The sequence below is a fragment of the Phyllobates terribilis genome, unplaced genomic scaffold (assembly GCF_046119375.1).
Source record: "Phyllobates terribilis strain yellow unplaced genomic scaffold, ASM4611937v1 Scaffold_5__5_contigs__length_657084704, whole genome shotgun sequence".
NCBI lineage: Eukaryota > Metazoa > Chordata > Amphibia > Anura > Dendrobatidae > Phyllobates > Phyllobates terribilis.
This window is the reverse complement of record NW_027362765.1, coordinates 389,843,101-389,850,471: the sequence shown is the minus strand read 5'-3', so window position 1 is coordinate 389,850,471 and position 7,371 is coordinate 389,843,101. Positions and strand designations below refer to the sequence as shown.

The following is a 7,371-nucleotide window of genomic DNA, read 5'->3' as shown; positions in this document are numbered from 1 at the left end:
ATTACAACAAAACAAAGCAGATGCTAACTTCTATCATCCTCATCATGCTCCTCACCTTGGCACTCTCAACTCCCCTGATGGAGAAGCCAGGGCCCACCGGAGGAGTCTGATAGTCCGGTGGGCTCGGCCAATGCTGCCCTAAAGCAGGCCAGGCTAAGAAAAGTGTGGGAAAGGTTACCGGTACAAATAGGGGTGGCTGGGGACCGAGTATGGACACCCGGCCACCCCCTGGAGGCTGGGGAGCAAGCGGGGACACCCGGCCACCAGGCGGCTGGGGACTGAGTATGGATACCAGGCCGCCGACACAGCCATGGCGTGGTGGCCAGATTCCGCCTCCACATGCCTAAAAGGCCCAATTTAAAGTGCAAGCAAGCAAGCAGTATGGTATTGCAGCCTGGGGGTGGGTGGGTGGCAGGCTGCATACTTGCGCTTGCATTGCAAGGAATGGGAGAGGTACAATTGAACACTGCCCTGGGACAAGGACTTGAATGGGGATAGTTGCAAGTCTGCAACGACAGGTGCAAGGTGGGAGGCATCTTCGCATGTACCATGAACAGGGGTTTGGCATGCACACACTACAGCGGAATAGGCTCTCCTTCCCACTAAATGCACTGGGGAGGGCACAGGTAATGTTTTGGTATACGCGCTTAATCTTATGTATAAGGCACACCAGGACAAATAGGGGCGGCTGGGGACTGAGTATGGATACCTCGCTGCCGAAACAGCCATGAGGTAGTGGCCAGCTTCGGCCTCCTCTAAACTAAAAGGCCCCATTTCAAGTGCAAGCTAGCAGTATGAATTGCAGTCTGGGGGTGGGTGGGTGGCAGGCTGCACACTTACACTTGCATTAAAAGAAAACATAGCAGATGCTAACTTCTGTCATCATCATCATGCTCCTCACCTTGGCACTCTCAACTCCACCGATGGAGAAGTCAGGGCCCACCGGAGGAGTCTGGTTCTCTGGTGGGCTCGTCCAATGCTGCCTAAAGCAGGCCGGGCTAAGAAAAGTGTGTGGGGGGATGTTCCAAGGAGAAATGGGGGCGGCTGGGGACCGTTTATGGACACCCGACTGCCCCCAGGCGGCTGGGGACCCTGTGGACACTCGGCCGCGGGGCGGCTGGGGACTGAGTATGGACACCCGGCTGCTGGGCAGCTGGGGACTGAGTATGGATTCCAGGCCGCCAACACAGCCATGACGTGGTGGCCAGATTCCGCCTCCACATGCCTAAAAGGCCCAATTTCAAGTTCAAGCAAGCAAGCAGTATGGTATTGCAGCCTGGGGGTGGGTGGGTGGCAGGCTGCATACTTGCGCTTGTATTGCAAGGAATGGGGGAGGTACAATTGAACACTGCCCTGGGACTAGAACTTGCATGGGGATAGTTGCAAGTCTGCATCTTCTGATGCAGCAAGGATCACTTATGATGGGCACACTTTTAGACAGTGACCTGGGAGTCAGAGATGCTTCCAGGGGTCTTCCCCATGCTGTTCCCATGTCTTTTCAGCACTTTATGCATGTGTCACACAGCACATGGCCAGATAAGGTTGTAAAATGTTAAAATGACATTTCCCGGTGAATGCATTTGTCATAGTTGAAAGCAATACAAAAGTGCAAAAACGCATAAAAAATGCTACTTGTGAAAATAGTCGAAGGTGTGGAGGAGTATTTTTGTTTTTGGTCATTTATTTTAACTTATACACAAGTCTTTTCCCTGGAAAGGATGTTCCTTAACATATTTCACAGGAAAAAAGTTTCACTTTCGTTTTATTGTGAGCCTGTAAAAGTGGCTTAATACCTCTGACCACGTTGTTGACAGCAGTGACCTGGGGGTCAGAAATGCTTCCTGGGGCGATCCCCATGCTGTCCCCATGTCATTTGAGCACTGTCACTATCGTTTTGGGCACTTGTTAGGCTTTTAAAAGACTGCCGGGGGTGCCACCGCAAAAATGCTCGAGTCTCCCATAGACTAACATTGGGCTCGTTGCTCGGGTCGAGCACCCGAGTATCACGGCGAACTCGGCCTGAGCTTCGAGCACCCGAGCATTTTAGTGCTCGCTCAACACTAATCATAATGAGAAGTCGATTATTGATATTGAATCTGAGATCGGAAAGATTCAAGAAACGCTCTCCTCACAGCTCTCGCAAGAGGAACAGACTAAGATGACAGAGATGTTGGATCGAGAATTTGCCAAATGGGAGAAGGAGATAGTTGAAACTAAAACTAAAAAATATCAGAGGGACATTGCTGATTTTAGGAATGGACAAGTATATTGATGGAGAGGTAATGTTGGAAAAAAGAGAAAAACTTTACCTGCTGAACTGGTACCATTAGGTCCCCCAGCATCATCATTATCCTCCCTTGATGAAGATCCATCAGGCAGTGAAGAAGGTGGAAACAGACCCTTGACCAGAGCTAGGTCAATTAAGAGCAAGGGATTTAGAGATACATCTAGAAAAGGCCAATTGTCACCTCGTCCTAAACAGAAGGCGAATCAGTTGGAGGTAATTAATTTGTCAAATTTGATTCTAACTAGACCTCAGATTGAGGTACTGATACTTGGCCTAACCTTTGTTCCTAGCTCTAACTTTGACTCTTTTACTATAGCCAAGGATCTAAGCCTGTTCCTTCGGAAACTGATACTACACAAGCTGCATACTAGACGTCCGACTATTTCTACCTCTACCCCTACATCTTCTTCCCAGATTGAGGCAGAGGCATTGCTGACTTTGGAGGAATTGGAAGAAGAGTCGAACTCTAGTAGCAAAGGTAAATTCCCACAGCATGTATACCCGAGGTCAGCGATATTTTCCCCCTTATCGATATGTCCCCAAGTAGAAATCTTCAATACACTGGTCCTTAGAGACCTTGAGAAACTGAATACCCACAATTCCAGATTTAACCTCTCCTTTAAACAAAGGGAGGCCCTTCGGGAGTTGCGGGATTTAAAGGGGGTTGTTATCAAGCCGGCTGATAAGGGGGGAAACGTCGTTATTTGGCCATCGGATATGTATGAAAAAGAGGTGATGCACCAATTGCGCAATAAATCATACTATGAGCGACTCCACTCTAACCCCATGACCTCTTTTTCAATCGAACTTGCCGGTGTTCTCGAGGATGCCCTTGATATAGGGGTGTCATTACCAAAAAGGTGTTGGAGGGCCTCCTCGTCAAGGCACCGGTTATCCCCACCTTCTATTTATTACCGAAAATTCATAAAAACCCACTGACTCCGCCGGGTCGTCCGATTGTCTCTGGCATTGGAGGGCTGTGCAATATGACATGTAAGTTTATTGAATACTATTTACATCCACTAGTTGAGACGTTACCCTCCTATGTCAGAGACACTTCGAACGTCCTGCGGTTGGTAGATGGGCTTGTATTGGAGGGTGCAGCCCATCCGCAGCCCATGCGCAGTGCTGGCTTCGTTATATCGACGACATCCTGATTATCTGGGATGGGTCGGTCCCCGAGCTAGAGGAATTTATCTCCTCCTTGAACGTGAATGACTATAACATCAACCTCACCTATAAACATCACTTACAAAGCATTGATTTCTTGGACATCAAGATTTCAATTCGTGAGGATGGGGAGGTGAGCACGACCATATTCAGGAAGGAGACCTCGGTCAATTCTCTCCTGCATGCCTCGTCTGCGCACACAAGATCTACAATGAGCGCAGTACCCACAGGACAATTTCTACGTCTTAGACGCATTTGCTCTGATGAGGTGGATTTCGATGTGTGTGCGGCGGACATGCAGGAGAGATTTGTTTCGAGAGGTTACAGTAATCATAGCATTAAGAGGGGTTACCAGAAAGCAAAGGGAGCTTCCAGACAAGAGCTGCTTGCACCCAAACCGCCGTCGAGATCAAAAAGTCGACCCGTGGTGAGATTTATATCTACATTCAACAATCAGTGGCACACCATTAGGGGCATCCTTGACAGACACTAGCAGGTTCTAAAAACTGATCCAAGTCTCCGAGAGTTTTTACTGGATCATCCTCTTATGACTGCGAGGAGGGGCAGAAGCCTCAGAGATACTCTGGTGCACAGTCATTATGTGCGCCAGAGTACTCTGCCCTTCAACACTGGCAACCCCAAATGGGGGTGTTATCCCTGTGGCTCCCGCCTCTCATGCAGAAATATAGTTAGGGCAAAAACATTTTGTAATGCGGATGGTACGAGAGTGTTTGATATCAGGAGATACATTTCCTGCAGCAGTGTCGGGGTCATTTACCATGCTACGTGTGGCTGTGGACTCATTTATGTGGGGCTCACGTCTAGGGAATTAAGGAGGCGTGTGAGGGAGCATGTGTTGGATATTTTAGGGGCTGGGGAGGTGGAGGACCTATCATCACTTCGGACCCTGCCAAGACATTTTAAGCAATATCATCATTGTGACCCCAAGAGTCTGCAGGTCCGCGGCATTGACCAGGTTCACTTGGGCATAAGAGGAGGTGATGTAAAGAAGGCATTGGCCAAACTGGAATGTCATTGGATCTATAGACTGGGAACTATGTCACCAGCGGGCCTGAATGAACGACTGAGCTTTTCCCCCTTTCTTTAACTATGTAGCGGTTGCCTGCTCCTTCTGCGTCCCCGTCTCTTTGGACGTGGGAACCCTTATGATGTAATCCATAATTTTTTTTGGTCATTATCATTGTTGTTGGGGCTATATTAGATCATTTTGACTCCCCCTCCTCATTTTTGTCCTTCTTTCCCTTCTCCTTTTCTTTCCTTTTTCTTTCTGTTTTGGTTGACCTGGCTATTCGACAGACATACTGACTAGGCTATATGTTGTAGTTCGACTTCTCCTTATGATGGCCCAGTTTATGATTATTATAAATTTTCATATTTGGATGATTTGACCTTCCGGTGACCTCCCCTACATACTGTTTTAAAGTATGATTAATTAACATTTTTGATCGATTTAGCTCTGTGTTTCTGCCACATACCTCTTTTTACAGTCTGTCTTTTAATTGTGTGTGTTATTATTTTTTATCCCTTTTTAGCTCACTTATTTCCCCTGGCCTCTCTCCATATGTGGAGCCCTTCTTGAATTGCAGCGGGAGGAGAATCTGATTGTTTGATGACAGACAACATACTTGGACTAAAATGGAACCCCCCCCCTTTTTCTAAAGAAAACAAGCGATATAATGGACATGGACATTTATCCATATTTATGGACATTCATTAATGTGATTTGTTGTGCACTATATGCGCTGCTAAGAGTATATACTATGAGCGGGGTGACATGGTCATATTGAGAATAGATGCGGTATATATGTGTGCTGTCTCATGCGGTAGTAACCGCCTGCTTCTTTCCATTCTTTTCCCTGCATGTCCATGACTGGCATCTTCCCCTCTGTTGTTATGTGGGCTGACCTTGTGCACATGTGCCGGGTGCCGTGGTCATGTGGCTGTGACGCGGTCTCTGGTGGGCGGCATCCCGGAACATGTGACATCAGTGGGGGAGTTCTCCTCTTCCGGGACGCTGCCTGAGACCGCGCCGCTGCCACCAATGTCCGGGGGTGCGCGGCGCTATGCGCCTCTATTGGTCAGTACCCACCTCTGTCTCCTGACGACTCGCATATATGAGAGGCCTTGTATCCACACACACCCCACCACTGCCCCCTGTGGAAGTACGGAAACACGTGTCGGGGCTTCCCCTTATCTCTCACCTGTTACTAAGTATGCCTTATCCAGCCTTACTCATGTGATACTTGCATTATTGTGTGCTGTAGGATTTGACTTTTGATTGATTATTTATATTGACCTCTGTTTAGGCCATATGATTAGTATTATTGTGACCTGACCTACACACCTTTGATTGGACTATGTGATTGCATCTTTGGTTTATATTTGATACCAATTGTGTCTCTATCTACCCTCTGTTGCCTCACCTGCCCATAGTATGTCTGATAATATATGGAATCATACAATGTGTCTTTTTAAATATATTTAATAAAGTACTTATTTTTTAGTCATCACATTGTTTCTTAACTATATTGTACCCGGGGGTTTCTTGAAACGCTTATGGTCTATTTTCTTTGCTCAATTGTAATAAAATGCAATAACATGGCGATCAAAACATCGTATCTACCCCAATATGGTATCAATAAAAACGTCAGATCGGCACGCAAAAAATACGCCCTCACCTGGCCCAGATCCAAAAAATTGGAGTCTCGGAAAATGGCTTTTTTTTTTTTAAATCAAACTTTGGATTTTTTTTCACCACTTAAATACAAGTTAACATATACATGTTTGGTCTCTACGAACTCATAATGACCTGGGGAATCATATTCACAGGTCAGTTTTTAGCATTTAGTGAACATGGTAAAAGAAAAAAAAAACAACTGTGTCATTTCACTTTCTGTGCAGTTTCACCACACTTGGAATTTTTTTTCCCATTTTCCAGCACACGATATGGTAAAACCAATGATGTCGTTCAAAATTACAACTTTTCCTGCAAAAGCAAGCCCTCACACGGCCATATTGACCGAAAAATAGAAAAGTTATGGCTGTGGGAAGAAGGGGCTGCAAAAAACGAAAATGCAAAAATGGAAAATAGCTTGATGGTCAAGTGGTTAAAGGGAGTCTGTCACTCCCAAAACACATATAAAATACTTAAACATTTTTATGGGGGTCTAGCGCCTAAAAAACCCAAAAGCATGAAAGTCGTATACATTTTATTTAGTGTTTTAGAGGCTCATAAATCGTCTTTAATTTAATTTGCAAATGAGAGGGGCTTCAGTGAACCCTTGGCAAGTTCACAGGCTCAATTCTTTGAGCACTTTCCTTTAGGGCTCGTACACACGACCATTGAAATTGGACTAGCGCTATTTGTGGTTTTGACGGATAGCACTCGTACCCATGTTATTCTAAGGGGCCGTGTATATGTCTGATTCTTTCCTCGGATCGATCGGTCAAAGGAAAAAATTGTTGTCATGTCCGATTTTGATCTCAGTGTTGGATCAAAATCAGCAATGCAAGTCTATGGGTCAGTGGAAAACATCGGACCGCACTCGTGTCAGTGTGCTGCGCTCCGTGACCTCAATCCTCGACACACGGACAAAGAAGGAGCCCATGAAGTCCACGCTTGCTATGTGCAGACATAGTTTACGCAATTTTGTGCAAACCTGTTGATACATTCCCCTGTCACTTGTGGAGAAGATGTAACAAGAGGAATGGAGCCAACTTGAGCCGTGGGCCTACTCTCTTCATGAAAACTGTAGGCCTCGTTTATTAAATTACTTGAGGCTGGGTCTTGTTGCCTGTAGCAACCAATTACAGCAGCCTTTTCATTTTGAAAACCTCTTTGTCATTATGAAAGCTGTGCTATGATTGGTTGCTATGAGCAGCAAGGTCACTTG

General features: G+C 46.2%; 1 long non-coding RNA gene across 1 annotated transcript; it reads left to right on the top strand.

Annotated features, from left to right (window-relative positions):
• The first annotated feature begins 1,640 nt into the window (after nt 1-1,640).
• LOC141271214 (uncharacterized) lies at nt 1,641-5,663 on the top strand. The gene is made up of 3 exons (XR_012321863.1): nt 1,641-2,500; nt 2,604-2,765; nt 5,011-5,663. It is a non-coding gene; the product is annotated as an uncharacterized lncRNA (long non-coding RNA).
• Nucleotides 5,664-7,371: the final 1,708 nt, after the last annotated feature.